This window comes from Eulemur rufifrons, chromosome 30 (assembly GCF_041146395.1).
Source record: "Eulemur rufifrons isolate Redbay chromosome 30, OSU_ERuf_1, whole genome shotgun sequence".
NCBI lineage: Eukaryota > Metazoa > Chordata > Mammalia > Primates > Lemuridae > Eulemur > Eulemur rufifrons.
The window spans coordinates 130,431,704-130,456,928 of NC_091012.1; the positions used below are offsets into that span (position 1 = coordinate 130,431,704).

General features: G+C 44.5%; 1 protein-coding gene across 4 annotated transcripts in view; it reads left to right on the top strand.

Annotated features, from left to right (window-relative positions):
* The window catches only part of RAI2 (retinoic acid induced 2), a 64,029-nt gene that overhangs the window by 11,444 nt on the left and 27,360 nt on the right, over nt 1–25,225 (top strand). The window lies entirely within an intron of this gene.

Genomic DNA, 25,225 nt, shown 5'->3' on the forward strand with positions numbered 1-25,225 from the left:
AGGAAGGAAGGAAGGGAGGAGGGAGGGAGGGAGGAAGGAAGAATGAAGAAAGAAAAAGAGAGAGGAAGGAGGAAGTGAGAGAGGGAGGGAGGAAGCCCTTCACAAAATGAGGCTTTCTGGCTTCAAGAATTGCAGGCTTACTATTAATACAAGTCTCTTGCTATTATGGGTTATAATGCCACTTTTCTGGCCTGCCAGCAAATGGGTGTTGCTCTGGAGTGGCATTGCTGGCTTGTCCTGTTGAAAATAGAGCCACTTACACAAGCTCTGAAATTGGCAATTGAAACATCGTGGAAAGGGTCCATCCTAGCCAATGCAGACTGTCCATTCCATCAGGAAATGTCTCCAGTAACTGCTCATAAAATTGCAAAAGCACAATATTACCTATCATTTGTCAAGCTCCTGCTATAGGCTAGACAGTTGTACCAGGTGATTTACATATATTACTTCCGGCACCGTAACAACCACATGAGGTTTGTGGGTATTATGAGCTCCATTTCACAGAGGAGTCAGAGGCTCAGAGAGGGTTAGTAACTTACACAAGATCACACAGCTTATAGGAGGTGGCACTGGGATTCTATACAGCCTGATTCAATAGAACTTACTGCAGTGATGGAAATGTCCTGCAACATCCAGTGTGGCATCTACTAGCTATGAATAGCTATTGAGCACCAGAAATGTGGCTGATGTGGCGGGTGTGACTGAGGAGGTGAGTTTTACTGAGTATATGTTTTGGTAGCCACCTGCGCCTAGAGGATGTGGAATCGGACAGCACGGCTCTAGGATGTGCTGCTTTCACTGCATTATTCCGCCCTCTGCTCTCTGCTGGATATGCCTCTGGCCTAGGATGCCCCCCAACTTTACATCTCTCTTCCTCCCTCCCAGCCCAACACAACTCAACCTTTTCTCAGAGGCCTGCAGACCAGTGGTTTTCAAGCACTAGTGTGTATTAGAACCACCTCCGCAGGGAGCAGAGGTCACGGGCTCCAGGGGAGGGGCTTCTTCCCACTGCTGTCGTGGGGAGCTGACCCTCTCCCCATCCCAACTTTACTTGGGCGACAGTTGGGTTTGGTCACTCCCTTGGCAATTGTTCTTGAATTCATTAATTTTAATTTGGGGCTCCTTGGGAGGGGATGAAGAGCCAGTCGTGGGTGAAGTAAGAGGCATGGTCTCTAGACATTCCCGGACCACCTTGGTGATTTAGGGCAAGCCCAGGCAGAGAGGCCCATTTGCTGTCCGATCTGCTGTTCTCTGTAATTAAATGGGGCAGAAAAGTTAACTAGGAAAGAAAACAACTAAGCAAGTGAGACAGATAATGAAGCTGGATCCACACCCCCCAACCTCCCTGCTTATTCTAATTATTTAAAGTCTTTGTCCATTTCAGAGGGCAAAAGTCAGCCCCCCTGGGGCAGGCCTGGAGGTGAGGGGTTGTGAACAGCCTGGAAGCCAGGAAATGCCTAGACAGGTCTCTGAATGGGGATTGTGATATTGGCCACCTTGACTCTTGATCTCGATTTCAACAGTGCTGAGGATGTTCTTGTCTGAAAAAAAATACAGGTGTAGCTGGGTGTGGTGGCATGAGCCTACAGTCCCAGCTACTCAGGAGGCTGAGGCAGGAAGACCGCTTGAGCCCAGGAATTTGAGGATGATCTATGATTGGTCCACTGTACTACAGCTTGGGAGACAGCGGAAGACCCCATCTCATAAAAAAACATATAGGTGGAAAGAAGTAGCTGAGGTTACTCAGGAAAGTGACTTTTAAGCTGTTTTCCTTATGCATATTTGTAAAATAAAACCGATGCGGAATTGGTTTTTTCCTGAGCGTATGCACAAATCTGTTTTCTCCCCCAGGGCCTGTACTTTTTTTCTTTTCTCTGTCTCTCTTTTTGTGTCTTTGTTTTTTGAAGAGCAGAAATCATGTGTCTTTTTTATGGCCTGGTCTCAAACCAACATTCATTGTCTTGAGCCAGGCAGCACTTGCTAAAGCTCATTTGAATCACAATGTATGACAATCCAGCCGCCTTTGGCTCCTGGCAGTGTACTCTGTAGCACTTATATGCTGATAACATGTTGCATAGAAAAGTGCCAACAGGTAAGTTTCCCCCAGTTTGTCTGTTTCCAAAAGCAAGTCTCCAAAGGCGTGAACTCAGAGCCTCACTTTGCATTATTACAGAGGTCCTGTCCTCATTAATCACTGGTGAAATGTCAAAGTCTTGTGCTTTGAGTACTTCCGTCTTCCTTCCACTTAACTCTGTGACATGTATCTAAGAGAAAGGTCAGCAAATACAAGCATGCCTGTGAGTCCCAGAGTCCTGGCCCTCTCTCCTCTTTATCACCATCGTGCACCAGGGGCTGACGCCCACCTTCCTCAGGTCAACTGAACCTGCTGTCAGCTCCACTGTGAATATTTGGAACCCAAAGCTCTTCCTCCCCCATCCATATAGGATGCGTCTTCTCTTCCTTGAGATCTGTCACTTGCCTCCTTTCTTTCTGCAGAGGACTGCACCTGACACTCCGCCCTGACGCTTCATCCCTTTTTCCCTGTTCTGTGGCTGGGGGCGGAGGACTCCATGTTCTCCAAATCCAAGATGGAGCCCAAGCACCTGGTTGGGACTTGAATATACGTGCTTGTAATTCAGCCACGTAGAAATTTTAAGAAATGGCTATTTTCATTTGTAGAACGAGAAAGCTAAGGCAGCAAAATGGCAGGTTCTGAGTGATGAGCAGAAAAGGTAGGCAGGGCCCAGATCATAATGGTCCTGTTAGCCTTGATAAAGACCCTGGACTTCATCCTGAGCAGTTTCAAGGGGGCGCATGACATTATCTAATTTATGTGTTTGGTCTTTTCCTCAATGGAGAATGAAGGGTGGTGGGGGGGCTGGGGAAGGTTGACCAAAAAGGCCCTGCAGCAGTAGTCCAGGGAGAGAGAGGAAGAACTGCAGCAGGGGAGTGACAGTGGCTGGATTTGAAAAGGATTTAGGAGGCCGCCTCTGTAGGACTTGGCAATGCCTGGTAGACAGAACCAATTCTGACAGCACTCTGGTTTCTGTGTTTTAGCCCCCTTGGTGGGCCAGGGAACTCAGAAGAAGGGAGAGAGTGGCTTCTCATGCCCCTCCCTCCCTTCACAGCTGGGTGTGGCGGCAGCCCAGGCCTGGGTGAGTCGTCACAAAATCTTGGTGTAGCTATGTAACCCTCTGAGCCCCCAGTTCTAAAGGAAATGCCATGAAAACAAATGAATGGGTCACCAGAGCCTTTAAAACCACTCTGGGGACAAAAACAAAACCTGACAGACATAGTCAACAGCCAGGAGCACCTTCAGTCAGCGACTTCAAATACACTTCACTACTCCATATGTTTTAAATAGGGCAGACTCTGTAAGCAGTGGGGGGCTGCGGGGTGAGCCTGCTGGTTCAGGCTTTGACCAGGCCCAGCTAGGGGAGAGGGCTTTGGCTGCTGGCCCACCCCTAGTGTGGCCGATCATCCTGTCCTCATTTGCCCAGGATTGACAGTGTTCCCAGGACATGGGACTTTCAGTTTTAAAACTTGGACAGTCCTGGGCAAACCGGGCCGAGAGGTCACCTCACCTCTGCCAAGGGAGGCGTTGCAACATGGACAGCTGAGCTGGTCGGGGCCAAAGCAGTGGAGACTCAGTTCAGTGTGAACTGGCTTTTGTGTGGGGATGCCACCACAGAGCAGAAAGGGAGTTTGGGAGCAGAAAGGGCAAGAACATATCCCAAGCCCTTTCCAATAGCTTCTCTGGTTCTGAATGAAATGCTTCTCTTAAAATAGCCTGAGATCTCCATTCTGCTTTCCTGGAAACTATAGACTGTGCCATGTCCTCCTTGTATCCCATCCATCTGAAGTCTTATGTGGACATTTCAGGTGAGTGAACAAATCCTTAAGTCCTACAGGAATCTGGGACTTGTAAGTCCTTAACCAGACGTGGGAATTTTTTAAACTGGGTCCAGGGTAAGAAAACGATTTTACATAATGCATTCCTACATCCTTAAAATCATAATTAGAGAAGACTTTGTATTTTTCTTTAGGAGCAGCAACATGCAGAATCATTTGTAGCAGTAGACCATTCAGATCTTAATTTGTAAAGTGACTGTAGCTCGTCATTATTCATAACTCTTTTGAAACCAAATGAAATTTTTTTTAAGTCTTCAAAAGCTTCCCTTCTCCACCCCCATCCAGACTATTTCTCTTGCAAAATAAACCTCAGTAAATAAGCAGACATCATGTTGTAAAAGTAGGAACAGAGGAAAGCTTGGACGAGGAAGCTAATGAAAGAGAGTTTTCCTGTTGAGGTCTGGTGCAACCCTTTGGCCACATTCAGAAATGCAGAGAGAGACACAGTGAGGTGACACACTCATCTTAGGACACCAGTGACAGGGAAAAGCACTCAGAGTCCATTCTCATGGTGACATCTGAACCCTCAGCAGTAGGAATAAGGAGGGCAGTCTGGGAGGAATTGAGGTCCGAGAAATAAAAGAGAAAGGGAAAAATAGAGGACGGTATGAAAAAGGGAAGAATGAGATTCTGCAGGCACATGACTCAGATAGTAGAGAAAGGGCCGAAATAGAACTTCGGAAAGAGCCCCCTACAATACCCTGACCTAAAATGGGTCTGAGAGTGAAACTGAGCCTTGTCATTTGTTTGTGCCCTTCTGGATGGCTGTAGGAGGAGCGGATATTAGTTAGAGCAAAATTACCTACAGCATGTTCTTTCCGAAGCATAAAGGACGTGGTGAGTAAAAGCTCAAATAATAGTATCAACATTGTAAAAAGGTTTTCTATTTCACATACACTTTAGGTCAGAATCTTTAAGTAGTGGGGTGACATGGTTTATTTTCTTGGTAATGTTTGGTTTTTTTTTTTTTTGAGACAGAGTCTCACTCTGTTGCCCAGACTAGAGTGAGTGCCGTGGCGTCAGCCTAGCTCACAGCAACCTCAAACTCCTGGGCTCAAGCGATCCTACTGCCTCAGCCTCCCGAGTAGCTGGGACTACAGGCATGCACCACCATGCCCGGCTAATTTTTTCTATATATATTTTTAGCTGTCCATATAATTTCTTTCTATTTTTAGTAGAGATGGGGTCTCGCTCTTGCTCAGGCTGGTCTCGAACTCCTGAGCTCAAACGATCTGCCCACCTCGGCCTCCCAGAGTGCTAGGATTACAGGCGTGAGCCACCACGCCCGGCCAATGTTTGGTTTTTAAAGCCAGTTGTATGGATGGAAGAAGTCATAAAAATTATCCATCATGAATTTTTGGTTTTAGATTTTGGTCTAAAATCCTAACATACATAACAGAAAAGTGCAGATATTATTAAGTATACAGCTTGAAGAATTTTCACAGATAGCACACCCATGTCACCAGCACCCTGATGGAGACACAGACTACACCGGCCCCCAGAAGCTTCTTCATGTCCTCGTCATTACCCTCACCAGCAGTAGCCACTGTCTTCCAACAGCATGGCTTAGTTGTGTCTCATATAGGAATTTTAAAATCATTGCTTTGTGTATGAATACCAAAAAAGAAGTCCTGTATGGGGGGGAGGGGTAGACTATTTTGTAATAGTTTCTCTGGCTGCTCTGAGTTAGGCCTGTTGAACAGGAAGTTTCCAAGCTGGGTTCTTGCTGGCATAGGGTTTGGGGCAGGCTGGTCTCTGCTGCCCGGGACAATGCTCGCTGCAAGCCAGTAACCTGCTCTTGACCCTACTACCCCTGCCAAAGGCAGCCACCAAACTTGCTTCATCTGCCTTATTAAAGCCTCGTCAGATCTTGCAAAGACACATGTCTCAAAGCACTGAGAATGGGACAACAAAGTGGCCAGGAGTCCCCGAACGTATTGGCCTTCTGGAAAGTAAGGCTAAGCACAGCCACTAAAATAGCATCTCTAGCGTGGACATTTTTCTCCAACTTCCAAATGAGAGTGTGATTGATGAACTTCCCTTCTTCATAGGTTCCGTGGTATTTTGCAATGTGCTTTCTGCACCCTTTTCTTTTTGCTGCAGGAAGCAAACAGTACGAAGGTGGGAAACAGGCTATGGAACATACATCGTCATGTGTCTGCGGCGGCATCAGCAAAGGACTTATTTGTTCTCCTGGGCTGTGGAGGGCTGAGTGATTGAATGCTTGCCAAGCTGTCAGTTTTATGAAACAAATTCCCTAACCCCCTTGGCCCAGAGCTTTGCTCTGCCTGAGATGGAAAAGAAATAACTTTTAATAGAAAACTCATTGTGAAAATCTAAGATAAGATTTCAGAGTGACTTCTCTCCTAAGAATAAAATGAAATATTGAAGAAAGCATTTGATGAGGAACTCTTAGGGAACCTTATTTCCCAGTTCTTAGTTAACAAACTATGTTAATAAAAATATTTAGACTCTCATGATGCATAATGCATTTTCATTCCTAGTGAGCTGGCCTGTTTGTATACACAGATGTTTCCTGTGGCCCTTCTATCATTGCTTCTATTTTTTTTTCTGAAACAATATTTCTAGCAGGAAATAGAATCTTATGTTAAGAACCTAAGCCCCTCACAGACTCTGTTAGTTTGTGTGAGGATATTTTCATCTCTAGATTTAATACTTGGAAGAGTGGGGTGGGAATCTTTTTTTGGTCATGAACATGGAAAATACTTTTAATAAAAAGCTAATGCAATGAATCCATTATATCAAGACATTAGATAATTCTTCCTTGGCTTCTAGATTAGACCTGACCGATAGATGCATCCAGGCACATTCATTGCTGAAGGGCTGCATGGCTTTTCTGTCTCCTTTCTCACTGTCAAAGCCACCGTGAGTAATGTCTGCCCTTTCATACAAACCTTAGGTGTGTTCAGTTGGGTTTTACAGATTTTCCAGAGTATTGTTCTCACAGAGCTGCAGTTTCCTTTCCAGCACCAGGAGCACTGTGGCAGCACAGCTCACCAGCTCAGTTTCCCTGCCACTCTTAGGAGCACATGGAAATAAATTAAAAATAAAATCCGCAGGCGAGTGTGCTAAGGAAGGAAATGAGGTTTTACACATCAGCACTTTTCAAAAAGAAAAAAGATGAACCTGTCTTAATTGAAAAATGGCACAATGCCGTAATGAAAACTCAAGCTTCAGGATTCGGTCCCTAATATCTCAGCGATGAGTGTATGTTTCCTCCTGTGGCTGCCCCTGTGAGTGAATTCTGAAATAATCAGGTAGTGTGTTGAAATAAGATATCATTCCATGTTACTACAGGAGCGAGGCATCGCCCTGTCTGGCTGACTGGCTGGTCACCGCCTACATGCCACGAGAGGAAGGGATGCCTCCTTCACTGGTTCTTTGGAGTTTTATTTTCTTTACCTTTTAGTGAATTTTGTTTTTCTATGATCATAAAAGTAAGACAGGCTTATACTTATTTTTTAAAATTTATAAATACAGAAAGATGATAAAAGAATAAATATCATTTGTATCCCTGCCACCCAGAGATGGCCATTATCGATGTTTTTGGTTCATGTCCTTAGACGCTCTCTCTATATATACATATAGACTATATATATCTTTTATCTTCTCCGGGAGTTTGGAAGGTATATTTTACAATCAAAGTCTTCTTATGCTTAAACTGATTTTTTTCCAAAACTCTGCTAGTTAGTTAACGTTTCTCTGATCGTTAACATCAAGAATAAAAAGCTATCTATTTTATTACCTCTCATGTGTGACAAATTTTAGCATGTTTATTCACCCTCTTCCTCTGTCTGGCCCCCAGGCTTGTTGATTGCCAAATCCCCCCCAGCACCTAGAACAGTGCCTGATATCTAGCAATTGCTTAATAAATATTGATGAACCAATGAATGAATTATGGCGGTTTATCCTCCCATTACTCCCAGGAGGTGGGCATCGTCTCCTGAGGCCGGCCTTTTCCCACCATCCTTTGCTGCCCCTCCCTAGAAGTTGGATTAAGCCATAGGTCCCCCCCCCCCGCTGCTGCCCCTGCTGTCCTCTGAGTCTGCTCTTCCTGGTTTTCTGTGGGGGAAGACAATGGAAAGCGCTCAGTCTTTGGAGTTAAACAGACCAAATTCTCAGGCCTGCCAATTACTACATAATGGGACAAGTGTCTTAACCTCTCTGGGCCTCAGAGATCCCATCTGCACAATGGGCGGCTATGATAACCTGCCTGGCAGGATGAGTGACAAGTATGCAACATGCCTGGTACACAGGAGGGATCCAATGTCAGCAGCTGCTAGTATTTTGCCCACTCTCTTTCCAGTGGCAGCGTAAATAAAGAGCCCTTGGGGCCCTGGAATATTGCCTTTCTCTTTGCATTTCCAGTCGTTTTATCTAATGAGCACAGGAGGATTTCTGATGAGTTACTTTATGCTTCTCTGCCAAGTAAATCAGAGAAATAGCAAAGAATTGAGTGGCCCTTCTAATGATCTGTTTCTTGTGCTTCCACGGCTGCTGCACGTGCTTCCTCTGCAGCAGGACACCTGCTGCACTGTAATTGTGTGTTCCCACAGCTGACTCCCCCACAAGACAGTGAATGTGCCTTCCATCTTGCTACCCTCAGCCGGGGACCCCCAGTGCTTGTAATTAAGCAGTCACTCAATATATGTATATTGAGTGAATGGATGAATGAAAAAATGAATGAGTGAATAGTATTATACACATCTTGCCCCTATCTCAACCACACACGTAGACTTTCTGCAGTCTCCCAGATGATAAAAGCAAACCTAACTGTAAAATTAAATCGCTAGCCTTCTGAATCTATAATATAAGCCTATGACAGACAACACATAAGTACTGGTTCTGCAAAGTGCCAACTTAAGGGAAAAAATGATGCTTCCTCTTAGTTGCCATGATTAAGTCCATGGATTCACCAGTTAACATATGAGGTTCTTTAGCGGGGAAGAAGAGTGACAATGTAGGCACAGTACAGCTTCTTATCTGCAGCTTTTAGTTTGAGTTATACGTGTGCTGGCATCTCTTTCACACAGAATCTGATGAGCTGGCATATATTTTTGACAGCATCTCAAATCTTGTGAAAGTCAGAGCTGGGGGCTGGCATTGTTTTTTAGTAATATCTCAGATGGTGGCAGGACAACCTTGATAATAAAAAAGAGAGGTTTAAAAAGATGTCTTCTTAGAGTTCTTCCAAAAAAACTAAAAGTTCAGCAAAAACAAAAGAGCATCTGAACTTACTAGAGCAAAGGTTTCTTTAAGCATCAGCTTTTTGCAGACTGGACATAAATAAACACACACAAACACAGAGTCATTGAGATATGTTTCTTTCTCTGGTTCACTGTAGCAGCAATTGCTGGTTAGTCCCCAAAACCTGTGTTGTTTGTCTTCCTAGGCACCCAGCTAGACTACGTTTCCCAGATTCTCTTGCAGTTGTATGTGTGGCCATGTGCCTGAACTCCGGCCAATGAGATGTGAGTGGAAAAGACCTGTGCACCTCTGGACCAACCATAACAGCTTTCCAGATTTTCTTCCAAGCTCTTTTCTTATCCACCGGCTGTCTGAGGTGGAGTAAAGCCCCAAAGTCACCTTGAAAGCCACAGTTAAAGATGGCAGAGCCTCCTCTGCCTAGGGGAGGTCATTGCATGCAACAGAACTGCCTGATCTAGAGCCCTCACCCTGGACTGTTACCTAAACAAGAAATAACCTTCCATTATTGAGCCATTACAAGTTTGGAGCTATTTGTTATGCAGCTTATCCTACCTTAACTAAGTCATACTCCTTGGATGTAAAAAAAAAAAAAAAAAAAGGAAAAAAAGCTGACAGTTTTCAAAGGCCTTTTATGTGCCAGGAATTGTTTATGATAATAATCCTTTGTATAGCTACACAAAGAGACCTCATTTTACGCCTATACGTACAACTCCAAGTGGGAAGGGGGTGAGTATTTTGTTTACCAGGGTCACCCCAGGGTTGACACAGAGGGTGGCATTGAGTAGGCTCTCAAAGAGGCTTGTTGATGATGGATGAAAGGAAGGTTCAAGAAAGCAAAGTCACATCCCCAGAACCCATAGCTAGAAAATGCTGAACCCACTATTTCATCTCAGTCTGCCTGGCTTCAAGGTCCAGCTGGTTACTGAGCATCAGTTACCCAAAATTTTAAAAAAGAATGGGTGGGGAGCCAGTGATGGGCACTTAGAAAAAAATGTCTTAGTCTCTTATCCTGTATTTCTGATTGAAAAAAGTAGCACATATTGAAAAATGAAAACATTATAGACATCTGAAACAAAGGAACAACACTGTGTGATATTATCACAGAGTGATAGAGAGAAAACTGGTACATGCTTGATTTTATTCTTTAGGTTAACACACACATTCTCTCGCTCAACAAAAATTAGTTCACCTTATATATAGAAAAATCTATGTTCTCTCCCACTACGTGACTTCTTCACTTATTTTTCCCTTAAAATAATTTCCTTGGACATTTTTTCCATGTCAGGATATGCCAATCTGTGCCATCCTTTGCAATGACTGGGTAATAGTCTATGTAATAATCTGTGATAATTAACCAGTTCCCTCTTGGTTGACATTTAGGTTGTTTCCAGTCTTTATAACACAAAAGAGCTGTGACAAGTGTGCTTGTGCATATATCTTTGGGGGAGATTCCTAAGAGGAAAATTGTGGGTATGCTGATGGGCATTTGTCACTGTCTTCCACACGTGGAGACCTATTTCTGCAGAAGGTCCAGATGGTTGACAGATATTGAAGTGGACTCAATGGATTTAGTTCTTTGAGTTAAGGTAACAACAGCAGAAAAAAACAAGTGTTTCCAGAATCTCAAAAGGCAGCAGCTATGCTCCGAGCCCCTGACAAAGACTAACAGTGAGGAGGTGCTAGCACCCCAAATGGAGAGGGTGGCACCTTCTGGATGTTGGCTGGTTTCTTTGCATCCTCCTGGCAATGAGGTCAGCATTGTCTGGAAGATCAGAGCTGATCTGGCCCAGGGAGGGCACTGCTCCACACTAAGAAGTGAAGCAAGGCTACTTGCAGAGAAGGGGGCAGTAAGACAGAGGGGGAGGGGGAGGAGGGTGTATAGATGTTGCTGCAAGGTTCCTGCTGGGGCTGAAGCTGAAGATTTCAGGACACACACTCGGCAGGACCAGGCATAAACCTGATGTACCTGGACAGCTTTTGGATTAAGCAGGCGGCTCCAGGCAGATGTCTTTGTCTGCAGGCACAGCTGTATGCGCTCTGAAATGTCCCTGTCCATGAGGTATGTTTCTGGAACGATGATGATGATGATAATGATGATGACAGTGGCCGTGGTTGGCGGCGGGAAGAAGGAGATGATTACCCAGACAGTGCTGTAGCACTAAGAGCTGACCCTGCGAGGAGAGGGGCTGCCTCTCCTCCGTGTGTGTGTGTGCGATCCCCTGTGGTCTGAGCATCTGCTATGTGCCTTGCGTGTGTATGCGGGTCTGTGCCGTGTGATGTGCGCAGTGCTGTGTATGTGACTGTGTGGGCTGTGGAGTGTGTTGCAGTGGCAGTGTAGGGTGTGAGCGTGTGTTATGTTGCAGGGTGGTATGGGCATTGGGGGGTGTGAATATTGATGTGATGTGTGAGTGTGTGCATGTGCTCTGTTGTGTGTGGATGCTGTTTGTGGATGCGTTTGAGGGGGTTGCTGATGAAATCTCCCAGACCATTTGTGTTGCCCACCAAAGGCCCCAGGCTCACTTCGAGTTTTTCCTCCTGTCTTGCCTGCTTCCTGTGGCAAAAATGCCAGCTTCACTCAAGAGAACCCCCTTGACCATTTTCTCCCTCAGGAGGCTGAGCTCTAGGGAAAGGCTTAAGTTTCCACTGGTCACAGTTACAGAGAGGGAGGAAATACTCTCTAGAGCTGTCTTATTTTATTATTCCTTTTCCTTATTATTCTATTAGTCTGTTTTCTATTTTTATTGAGGTATATATAACACACACACACATATATATATAAAGTGTACAGTGTACACAAATCTTAGGTGTTGATGGGTTTTAAGTGCATGTGTATTCACCCATGTAACCACCCCCAGATCAAAATAGAATACAGTGCCAGCACCCCAGAAAGCTTCCTTGAGCCACTTTCTAGTCAGTGTCCTCCAAAGGCGAACACTGTCCTGACTGCTGTCTCCATAGATGAGTGTGTCTGTCCTAGGATCTCGTGTGAATGGAGTCGTGCAGTATGTGGTCTTTTGTGTCCGGCTGTTCTCACTCAGCAGAATGCTTCTGAGACTCAGCCGTGTTGTTGCTTGTATCAGTAGTTTCTGCCTTTTTATTGCTGCAGAGTATCTTATTGTATGGATGTATTACAGTTTGTTTATCCATTCTCCTGCTGACGGACATCTGGGTGGTTTCCAGTTTGGGGCTATTGCAAATAAAGCTGCTACGAATATTCTTGAACATGTCTTTTGGTGGCCATATGTAGAGCTGTCTTAATGTTGCCTGTGATAGCATTTGACAAAGATAGAGCTTGTAAAAAATAACCCCCTGACAAAAATCAAACAACGACAACAACAACAAAGCCCTCCACTTACCCCAGCAGGCTTCCCAGGAAGAATGAAGCAGTCAACTTGTCTAAGGCCTGTCGTGAATCCGACTACTTCTCTCCTTTGGGGGAAGAGACCGTCACACTGGGGAGGATGGCAGGCTTGCCTGGACACGGAGTCCCACTGCCAAACACATATCATCTCTGAGAACTTCAGTGTTTATGGAACCAGGTTTCCCAATGATTAAATTACTCCTTGGGAGGAAATTAGGGTCATTGGAAGGACCACTGGCTGCTTTAGGCTCTGTGAGGTATGATTTGAGCTCCAACACCAAGGTGTTCCCACGGGGAGCCCTGTAAGGTTGGGCGCAGACAACATCTAAAGATACCAAATTTACTTTTAGGGAGCTCAGACCTTGGGAAAACCCAGCCTGTTGCCTGTCCACAGGGTGCCAGGAAGGATTTCAGGGAGCGAAGAGAGACAAACAGGCTTGCACCTATGCACTGGTGGTTTTCAGACTTTCTGGTGTGTGCAGCACTTAACCCCTTGACCAAGTCTGTAGCAGAAGCTATCAGGGCTGACCCCTGTGTCCCAGACACTCGCCTCCACCTGTGGCTGTCCTCTCCACGACTTCAGTACTGGCCCTGAAAGCATGCTTGGCCCAAGCACAGGGCAAGCAAGAGGCCCTGGAGCTTACGTCCCCAGAAGCATCCCTCAGCCAATGATGCAATGGAATTGGAAGACAGATGCCCCAGCTTCCTCCCCCTCAGTGGGGATAACCCTGGGGTTAACTCCAGTGGGATCGAGCAGTCAGCTGCTCATTAATGCACCCTGTGTTGGCTGCCTTCCCTTCCCACTCCCCCATGGGTGCTGCCCGGGATCCCCTCGCACATACACCATATGTACTCAGATCTTGGTCTCACGATCTGCTTTTGAGGGATTCCAAACTCAGCCATGCTTCTCCCCAAGGAAAAATGCTCTCTGGCACGTACGTGAATTTTGTTTGGGAATTTTGCAAATTCCATGGCACTGTTTGCATCGCCCACTCTGGGGTTCAGTCAAGCCACCGCCAGGTATCTTTGCTGCCAAGAAGTTTGTGATCAGAGACTGACTTGAGGGAAGACAATCATAAATACAGATGATCCCTGACATATGATGGTTCGACTTATGGTTTTTCAGCTTTACAATGGTGTGAAAGTGATATGTGTTCAGTAGAAACAGTATTTCCAGTACCCATCCATACAACCATTCTGTTTTTCACTTTCAGTATAGTATTCAATACATTACGTGAGATATTCAACACTATGTTATAAAATAGGCTTGGTGTTAGATAATTGTGCCCAACTGTATGCTAATGTGAGTGTTCTGAACTTACATTAAGGTAGGCTAGGCTAAGCTATGATTTTGGTAGGTTAGGTGTATTCAGTGCATTTTTGACTTAATGATATTTGCAATTTGTGATGGGTGTATCGGGACATAGCCCCATCCTAAGTCAAGGAGCATTTGTAGCATTTAATTTTCAAGCTGCAATGAAGGCAGACAGCCTTCGTCCTGTTGCTCCCTGTCATTGTCACCCCCAATACTGTGCCAATAGATGTGTAACTGTGGAGAGGTGGGAAATGGAAGCATTTAAGACACGGGATTGGCGGGTAGGAATTGGGGGGGGGCGGGTGTTGCTGTTTAAGGGGATTCTCAGCCACTCTGTAGCCCCAAGGAAAACGGCTTATCGTAAAATACAGAGCGAAAAGGAAAAGACACAAATTGTATCTCTTCCATGATAAGTTGTTTCCTTTAAAAAATAAAACAATAAAATCAAATAAATAGTTTTGATTCATTGGGAACATAAGACTCCTGAATGAATTTTTTCTTTTGATTTTGATTTTCCAAAATGCAGCTGTAATGTAGGTGTGAACATTTTAAAAAGAATTCCAAGATGAATCCTTTTGGGGAGAAAAATCATAATGCACAAAGCAGTTTGTCCAGTTTCTTTTTAATCTTTTCTTGGAGAGGTATTTTTCCACATAAGAAAGGGAACAGAGGAGAAAGGTGGGGCTTAGGGCAGAGGGATATAATTAGCTGTAACATTCGATGATTTGAGTTTGAGTTTGCGGTTCTGGAAGGATAAACACATGGACCTATCTCAGTGGGGCTGGGGTGATCCGGGGGCCTACAGCATATAAAGAGGGCAAGATGTCAAACTCCAGATACAGATCTTGGTTCATCTGTATGGAGGGCGCAGTTGGAGCAGGCAGGGCTGGGGAGGGGGGAATTTGAGGGTACAGATAAAGTCAGGCTATATAAGGGTTGGGGACGCAGAGGGAGGAGAGTGTGGTTTTGGTTTTGAAGGGACTCCCTTTTGCCTGGTGCCCCTCACTGCCTGGGGCAAATTCAGAAGCACACAAACTGTTTAAGTTACATTCTATTAACCTCTCCCCAGCGGCTGGTCTGATCCAGCACAACGCCACACACATTTTCTAATCATTTTGCTGTTTCACTGATTGCGGAATTAGAAGCATCCACTGTCTGGTGAAAGTAGGTCATGGAAGTTCCTGACTTCGCTATGTTGCTAATAGATTTCTGAATGGCAGCATACGGGCGCCTGAATGTGACATTTGAGCGAGCAGAAGAACAATGGTGATCACTCACTGACGATTTTGCGCTTGAGTCATTCTTTTCTCCCGCATGAACACATGTGGGGGAGGTCTCACAGATTACAGGTGCTGGGAAAAAGTAAAGGAAGCACTGAGATATTCAACTGAAAGCAAATCAGTGCTGTTATCAGCACTTCTTGTGGCTCTCTGCCATTTACCTTTCTCATCACAGCTCTCCTCCCTGGCCCACCACCATGGAAACCTTTTCTGTAACTCCTGCCATGTGAAATGGTCTTCCACACATGATCTCTTTCCATCAACCCAACGCCCTCCCCTCCTATGAGCTGCCTTGGAATCGCCATCTCTCCTCTCTTACCCTGCCTCCTCCTGAACCTCCTTTTTCCTCCTTTTAGTGTTTTATTTTCTTTCCATATGATTCCAGCTTAAGGATATTGTTGGCTTCACAGAACCCATAGAAAATGAAACTGTGTTGCCTTATAATAAAATAGTAAAACGTTTAGGTTGCCCCCAGGACAAAAAGTAAATTGAGTTGAATTATAAAGGCCTAGACATCCTCAGATTCGCCATATGGGCATTGCTGTTGTCAAGTAATTATTTAGATAGGGCATGCTGGGGTGTCTCTCTTGCTTGCTCTCTTCTTTTTAAAAAAAAAATGAACATTTTTTTTTTTTTGTCTAAACCACTTCTTTCTTCTAGCCCCAGACAATGGCGATCATAATTATGTCCAACCAAAACATATTGCTTGTGTGTGTTCATGTTTAATTTGAAAAATGACAACAGGGATTTCTTTGAAGTCTCATATTCACCCAGAGCTACCCTGCCAGTGGATGCTCTAGAATCCAGAATTTCCTCGAGGACGAGAAAGAATAAATCAACATAAAATGATGTAATAAAATCCTCTTAAATAACAACCAGGTAGTAAATTAACATATACACGACCTTTGAAATGATCATGTATGGAGAAGTTGAATCCAGCAAACAGCTGGCTGGGTGCCTGCCCTTGACTAATAGGCTGAGAGATACAGCTGCTAGAAAGATATTTGAGAGTTAGTCCTAAATGCAGAAATCTGTCTTTTATTTTAAAAAAAAACACACATCAGCTTCGTCATTTGACAAACCCTAATTTCATTGGGATTGACAGCATTTAACAAATGAGATTGAACAACCACCCCACTCAGTTTAATCTAATTTAATTTGACAGCCAAAGCAGGTAGGTAGAATAATGTACTTACAGAGGAGGTAAGAATGTTTTCCCTGGGGTTAAATGACATGGCTTGCTGGATCAGGCTTAAAGCAAGTATCTCCTCTGTTGCTTTTGTATTTTTGTTTTGCTTTACTTTTTTAATCAAGGTATAAAGTAAGTAAAGTGAGCTCATCTGAAGTGTACAAGTTAACAAATTTTTGCCAATGCTGTACATTCATATAACCACCACTCAAATCAAGATGTTGAACATTTCTGTCCCTGAAAAAAGTTCACTTCCCAATCAATACAGCCTCCCTTCTCCTGCCCCCAGAGTAACCACTACCCTGACTTCTAACAGCAAAGATCAGTTTTGCCTGATTTTGAACTTCATATAAAGTATATTGTATAGTATGTGCTTCTCTGTCTGGTTTCTTTCATTCAATGTAATATATTTGAGATTCATGCATGTTATTGCATGTATCAGTAAGTCATTCTCTGTTATTGCTCCGTAATATTCCATTATATGAAATTAACATCATTTATGTATTATCGATGGACATTTGGGTTGTTTCTGGTTTTTCCCTTGCCTTCAATTTTAACTTATTTTTTCTAAATGGTCTATAGAAGGGCATCCTAGAAATAAGCAAGAATAATATGCCTGTGGGTAAACTTGTCCCAAACTGGTGGCAAAGTCCACTCACCACTGCATGAACAAGCCTTCTGGATCCCGGGTGGCAGGACTGTCTTGGGATATCTTTCCCTTAAGATTGAAGCCAGCTCCAGGTACTCTTGTGTCCCCAACAGAATTGTTGGGTGAGGAGGGGCTTTGGCACCTCACCTCCATTAACTCTGACATGGGAGAAAGGGAGGTGAGCTTCAGAAACAGATGGGTAGGTGGGGCCTGGGGCGGGTTTGCAGGCAGCCAGGGAGAGGAGCAGTTTCTCATCTGGAGTGCACAGGTATCTGGCACCATGCCCACCTTTGGGCTGACTCAGAGATGCAGCTTAAATTGGGGCATCTCTCCTGATCATTCTGACACCTTCCCACTTTCTAATGTGGGAAATAAGGAAACCATTATTGCCTCTCATAAAGAAGCTGACCAGGCAGCCTGGCTAGAGTAGGCATTTTTTACTGGGCAGAAATGGGGCACCAAGCAATGTCACCTTATCGGGCTGCCCCACCCTCCAGCTGAGGGGTTAGGCAAGCAGCTGTATGTGCAGGTACGACAGGGTTGGGAACTCCCGGGAGGGGAGAAGTCTGCAAGCTGCATCTGATGGTGTGGAAAGGAAAGGAGAAGGTAAGCTGTTTAACCATCCCAGTTTGCCTGGGAATGTCCTGCTTTGAGCATTGAAAGATCCAGGGCCACCTGGGAGGCCCCTCAGTCTGAGGCAAACTGGGAAGGTTGGTCACCCTAGAATAAGGAGCCCTTTTCATTCATTTATCTGCCCATTCTGTTAACAAATATTCTGGAACTTCTATTACAGATCATGCACCTTGCAAGGATTGGGGGATAGAATGGTAATGGACAAGGCAGTAGTGATCCCTGTCCCCCTTTCCAGAGTACTTCCTCTAACGAGAAAGGTGGGATTTAAAGAAGTGATTACAACACAGTGCAATGCTTTCTTTGACGGAGATAGTAAGGCAATGAATGTTTTAATTGGGAAAATACTGGAGGCTCTGGAAGCATGTGGGAAAGACAGTTCTCCACCCATTCTTTATCTCTTTAGCATATCCACATAGTTCTAGGGCTGCTCAGAAAAACAATTTACAGCAATCTCTGATGTACTCATAATGGCTATGGAACAAAGAGGGTGAGTTGATAAGGAGATAGAAGATTTAGGTCTGTTGATATAATAATACCTTTGTGCTGTTTTGATCCCCAGTCGTGTAGCCACATTTCTTCTTCCACTCAGAGTCCCTGTTGGGTGGTGCAACGCGTTCAGTGTGTAGTGAACAAGAGTCCTTGGTGTTTTCCATGTCCATAAATTCAGATTGACAGGCACGCCCTGGCAAACCTTCTGCATCTTTTCAGGTCATGCAGATAAAATGGGGAGAGGGGAGAGGATGATGTTCTGGGGTTAATAATTCAGTATGTTAGTAAACAGGGCTCCAGGGTGGAAAAAGTTAGTGCCACATTTTCTGTGTGTTGTATTACAACAGAACAGCATGTACTTCTATGTATCTAAAATTAATGGACATGTACTCTTGCCTAAGAGGCCCAGTTATTGTTGGTTTTTTAAAAAAAGCTTTTTAATGCACTAGAAATATATGGCAGCTGTTGGAAGAGCTGAAAGGGCAGCCCAATGCAATTCGACAGACACCTATTGAAACATATATATGTAAAATACCCTCTGAATGTTTTACTTGCCACCCCGCCATCACACAGATCCAATAAAACAAAACAATTCCCCCAAAACTAAAGCCCTTATCTCTGTGGGAACATCTAAACATTTAGTTCAGTGTTAGACACACAGCCAAGCAGGACAGGTGTTGAATTTTAGCACCTCTTTCTTGTCTTCCTGAGCCTAGAGTGTGCTAATAATGTTTCTTTAAGGTATGTCCTTTTATTGATGTCTGTAGAAAAGGTAGGGATGGATGGTTTTTCTAGAGGGAGTTTTCATTGTTTTCATCATGTGTTAGAAACAGTGCAGACAGATATGTTGGGTCGATTTCTTTTTCTTCTTTCCCTACTTTTGCCATCATGCAATTAAAACAAAGACCCTCCCAAACTATTCTTTTTCTATCACATGAGAAGCAACACCCCACTTACCTGCTCCGAGTGCTGGCCCTTTGAGAATTCCTACTATCATGCAGCTGTTTCTAATCTAGCTTGTGACAGGTCTAGGAGGGACCACACCACCCTCCCCAGATGACCTCCGAGCTTTCCTTTGCAAGGAAGCAATAATGGAGACTTATCCATGAGGAACGAAGTGCTCTTCCTTTTACAGTTTGATGGTGCCTTCCTTTGTAGCTTGTTCAGCACGGCTTGTCCTGATTTATGATTTTTTGCCATCTGGTTTATTTCTCTTGTTGTTTTGTATTGTTTTAAATATGCTGGAGGCCAACTTTAACTGAGTCTTTTAAAAAAAAACAAATTAAAAAAGCAAATCATAAGAGTGTCATTTGAAGGTTAGGGATGAAAGAGAAGTTTAAATGGCACTCTGATCTTCCCTGCAAAGTCCAGTAGCTAAAAATAAAGTTCTTTTTACTTTGTTGATTATGTAACAGAACACGTTCTCAGATGTGAATGCTATAGAATGTTGCCGTTCAGAGAATTTTTGTTTGGTTTTTCTTAAATGTAGGTTCAAAAGTTCTCTCAAATAATGGAATTCATTTGGTTAGTAGTTGAGCACCTTCTGGGTACAAGCCATTTTGCTGGACAGGGTTGTGGACCACTTTGTGAAGATGAGTTCTAACCAGAGGCAGGACTTGCTTTTCAGTTGGTCTAACATCAGTTTTCGTTCTATTAAGCCTTATTATTCTTTGTACAGAAAAAATTATATGAGAGGGGAGTGGGGAGGGAGTCCGTTTGTAAGGGGAAAGGATGGAAGTGGGTGGGGCAGTCTTTGTTTTAAAAAGAGAAGGTACTCTCTGAGTCCTGGGTGCTGTCTGTTCTGGGAAGCCATGAAATATTAGTGACCTGGATAACTATGTTTAAACCATATTCTTATTAAAACCAGCAGTCCTGGCTTTCCCAGACAAAGAAATTCTGAAATAATTTTGGAAATACATTCACAAGAGTGGAATTCATAAATGGAACTGTACGGCCATCAGCTGCACTGTTTAGACATAAAGTTGGATGAGCAAAGGGGGAATTTTACAAGTATGGATTCAAAGCTTTTAAATGAACTTGCCTAATTGGTAGTAGTGATGTAGAGCATCTTGCTAGAAGGAAAACAAATCTCATATCTAAAAATGTTCTCTTAGATGTAAAAGCAAACGCAGCCTCAAACAATGCTTGCAAAAAATCTTGGTTAAGGATTTTGGAAAAGATTTAAGGATCATGGGTTATTGCCTGGCACTTGGTAAACTGCTCCACACAATTTAGAAGCCTTGTCAAGAGGCTCCTAAATCTAGCCGACATTAGAATCACCGGGGGTGGAGTTTAGGTCCTGTATGTTCTTGTACTCCATCAGATGTACGGGCTCAGGCTCTTGGGGGTCAGATGGAGAATCTGTGTGCTCAGAGAGCTCCCCAGGTGATTTTGATAGGTTAGCCCTGTTTGAGAACTGCTGACCTAGTCCATTTCTCCCGGCAGGATCCAATCCACACCGTCCTAGACAATGTTTTGCCACACAGATGTCCATGAAATAGCATCTCAGCACATGCCCTTGACTCTGGATTGTGCATTTATTCATTAGCTGAAGCCCAATTTGAAAATCCAATCAACTGTATGATTCCTTCAAACGACTGCAAATCAAGTCACATACAGTGCTTCTCGAGGTTTATTTTTGTTCATTATTATTCTACTGAGTGCTCAGGACATCCGACTGCTCCCGGGTTGGTGAGCTAGAGATGTAAATAGCTTTTGGATTCCTCAGGTGTCGAGATGGTTAAAAGGATAAATGGTGGTAAGTGAATAAAAGGATGAACGTTGGTGAGCAAATGAACAAAGATTCAATAAGACTCTATTCTAATCCATACGCAGTGTGAGGCCCTTTTACAGCTTCCCCCGCTGACCCTCCTAGTATCTTTATGGAGATGTCTACAACTCCATTTTACACAAAGGAAAAGCGGAATGATGATCCCAGGCTGCAGAGCTTGGGGGCAGAGCCAGCAGTCAAGTCCAAGCTGTCAGCGTTGACCACACCACCTAGTTACCCCATTCTCTTCCACTCTAAGTCTGATCCTGAGTTTTCCTCTTTTAAATACCCGTACAAAACACTCTAAATTTTCTTGGGTTCTGCCCTGGGGTCCAGCTTGGACAGCTGGTTTGGCCCTGGCAGGGCTTATCAAGGTCCACTCGCTTCTGCAGAGACCCCCATAATCCATCTGGAGACACAGCTCAGCTCTACTCTGATTTGGCACGTTTGAGAGGAGTCAAAGGGAGGGCCATTCGCTTCGGAATTGTACATAGGTTTCCCTTCTTCTCTAGAATGTAATTAAGAAAAAGGGCTCGAGGAATACCAAATTCCAAGCCAAGAGCATTAAGAAGCTGCCAAAGGAAACGGGTATTAGCAGCCTCTGCTATGTGCCATGTGGGCCAGGGCTGTTCTTAGCTTCTCGGCAGGAGGGAGTGGCCATGGTTCCAGGAATCAGGAGAGAGAGAGAGAGGAAAGCAGGAAGGTGTTTGCCTCTTCCCTGCAGATTTTGTAAAGGTGCAGTACAATCCAGGCTGGCATTTCTCAGGGATTCACAGATGGGCCTGCCCTTCATGGCCTTGCCACCATTTTTATTAGTTTTCTGGAAGGTGGTCTCTGGACCAAGACTAGGGTGACTCATCCTTAGCACTAGTGACATTTGGGGTTGAGCCAGTCTTTGCTGTAGTGGTTGTCCCATGGCTTATAGGATGTTTAGCAGTATCCACGGCCTCCACCTACTAGATGCCAATAGAACCCCTCCAAGTTGTGACAACCAAAATTGTCCCTAGACATTGCCAAATGTCTCCTTGACAGCAGGGACAGAATTGTACCAGGATGAGAATCACTGGCCTAGAACTATATAGTAGGAACAGGAAGGGAAAAAGACATCTGCTGCAGGGATGGGGCACAGGGTTGGAAATGATGGCAGGATCATTATTATCGTTATCCTCTAAGGGGGAAGTATCCACCTGCCCATTTACCCTTTTGGCATGCTGCCATCCCACCCACCTGTCCTTGGTACAGGGTACTGTGGCCCAGGCTAGCGGTTAAGAACATAGACTCTGGAGCCAAGGCTACAGTAAGTTCAAGTCCCAGCCCTGCCACTGAGTAGCAAGTTCCCTCTTGTTTTCATGCCTCAGTTTCCTTGTCTGTAAAGTAATGATAATAATAGCATCTCCCTTGTGGGGGTATTTGTGAGGATTAAATATTTGTAAACATTTAGAAGAGTGCCTGGCACACAATAAGCACTTTATATAAGTGTTTTGTAAGTAGAACATAAATAATCTGGGTGAAAAAGCTTTAAGTACGCAAGTCAACAAACGTTTACTGGATGCTGAACAAGGCCCCACCCCTACCTTCCAGGAGCCAGGCGTTTGGCCATGGGCCAACAGTAACTTAGGCGGGCTTCTGAGCCATGATTCTGTGGCTTGCAAGGGGATCACAGGGTTCACTCCCACCCTCTCGGCACCAGGGGGTACTGTGGGAGCAGAGCCCACTGCCCTGCCTGTCACGCTTTCCTGTATAGTCTCAAAGTCAAGTCGTCTGTATCCCAATGGACATGCCATCTGGCCTTAGCAGTGCTTCATACTTGGCCTAAGTTGAATGCTGCTTTACTGTGCATCAGCTCAACATTCCACGTGACAACGACTCAACTCTATATATTTTCAGCTATAGCTAAAATAAATTGAACCCATTTTTCAGTGGCACCTCTGTGAGGAATTTGAGGTATACCAGTCTTTGGGTACACTAGTTGGGAATACTGTCCTCCCTCATTCCCTTCCTCCCTCCCTTCCTCCAAATGAAAATTCATTGAGCACTGTCTATGAGCCAGGTGCTGGGGACACAGCAGTGAGCATGGCAGATGAGGTGGCAGAGATAGACTATAAACAGTAAACAGAAAAGATAGTTTGTGAATGTGATAGGCACTGAAGGAAAGACACAGAGATTGATATGAGAGAGAATAACTGGGATGGAGGTTGTGGCTATTACACATGGTCATAGAACCTTCTCTGAGGACACTGTTTTGATTCGAGATGTAAAGGTGAAAAGAAAACAGCTGTAGGAGGGGCATTCCAATCTGAGAAAACCACCAGTGCAAAGGCCCTGGGGCAGGAAGGAGCTTGGTAGCTTCTGGAAAAAGAAGTATTCTGATAGAGGAGGAAAAGTGATAGGAGATGAGATTGGAAAGGGTTAAAGTGGGGCCAGATAGGGCTCTGTAGGGCTTGGCTTTTATTTGAAAGTACAATGAGACACCATTAGAGACATTTATGCAGATGAGTAAAACAATCTGATTTATGTTTTAAAAGAAAGAGAGAATGGTCAACTGTGCCGAACACTGCTGAGATGAATAAGATGAGGGCCAGGAGAATCTCTCAGTGGATCTGGTCACATGGAGGTCAATGGGACCTTAACGAGAGCAGTTTCAACGGAGACATGGAGGGCAGCTGGTCTCTTTGCCTTTTGGTTTTAGAACATACAATTTCATCAAGAAATAGGCATTTGCATTGGAAGGAATCAATAATTCATTAACATTTCTTAATACTGCTTTGGTCAGTTTTCAGAGAATTACTTGGTTTTATTCTCCCTTCAATAAAAGATTTATTGTAATGGTCACAATGATGGTGGTGGTGGTGATGTCACCCTTGGTGTCCAAGACATCACTGCGTACCCACCATCAAGCCCTTTGATGATTTTCCAGTGTGGGACGGTATCAGCCCAGCCACACACACACACACACACACACACACACAGAGCCCCTGGGCCTCTGTGCAGTTCATGACCCGTGTTCATTGCAGAATGGCCAGCCAAGGCTGGGGCCTGCCTGTGGCTCAGAAGAATTACCCAGGCCCCTTATAAACGGGCCAGGCAGGGCACAGAGGGGTGACCTCGGCCTCCTCAGTGCCATGTTCTGATGGCTGTTCTCTGTGTGGCCTTTCACTTCCAAAGTCCACCCAGGCCCTTAACCTTGCCTGAATTTTTAAGCCCAAGAATGGTAGGAAAATCCCTCAGAACAAATCCTTAAAGAGGCATTTGACAAAGCATACAGAAACTTGCACTTGGTGAAAAGTGACTGTAGAAAAAAGTCTGTTTAGCACAAGCTGAAATATTACCATGCTTTTTATGCGGTCTCCTGCAGCATTTTGGAACTCAGACCTTTTTCCTGACCGTTCCCTTTGATTTCCTCCCCCCACTGCTTTGATTTTGTAACACAAGAATAATATTTTTTTTGGACTCAACTTCTTATAAGTGGTCTTACCCAGGGAACGTTTTTAAATTTAAAGATGATTCTGTTTTCTCTTAAGTACCAAGAAGTACGTACACATACAAACACATTTAATCGCTTCAGATGGGGTGGTTTGACATTTTAAAGGCATATTGGACAAACTTTGTTCCCCTTGATTCCAGCCCCTGAGTCAAAGAATCATGATCTTAATGCAACTGCGCACACAGAGGAGAAGGCCCCTCCTCACCTGCGTGGTAGAGATCATGTCCTGAGGGCAAGCCCTGGGTCTTGACGAATGGATTTCTCCTAACGTGTAGTGCCTTCAAGGTGGACTCAAAGGCCAATCCATCCCATTTTCAGAAAGGGAAGCTTTCTAAGTCCCCCAAGTTAAATACCCATCTTCAGTGTGTTGGACAAGGCTTTAAAATGCTCATCTCTCCATTCTTACCAGCTGGCAGAATTGGGTTGTATCACTAACCACACAGGGGTACATTTTGCAGTTAACTCATCCTGGGGGGTTGCTCTGCTCAAAATCACACATCAGGCCCTGCCTTACTGTGATTTTTTTAAAAGGTCTAGGTGACTGGCTGGCGGGACTTTCCTATAAGCTTTCTCTTACCTAGAAGAGTCTCTTTTGTGCTTAGGCTGTTGAACTCTGGGGTCCACACTGACTTCTTATCTGAAAGTCTGTGCAAATGCCAAACCCTAATGAAAGAAAAAAAAATATATGGGCCTTGACAGAGAGTGTCCCTCTCTCACCTCCCCATGGAAGTTGGATTGCAAGAGCACCGTCGCCCTGGAGTGTCTACCCTTCACTTGTGTAGCCCACAGATCTCTCTTTAATCAGCACTGCAGGCACTTGGGAGAAAATCCAGTCAGGGCCTGCATTTCCTTGGGGTGATTCCAAGAAGAAGATTTTCTAGGTCAGTGGGTATGAATGATTTTAAATTGCCCTC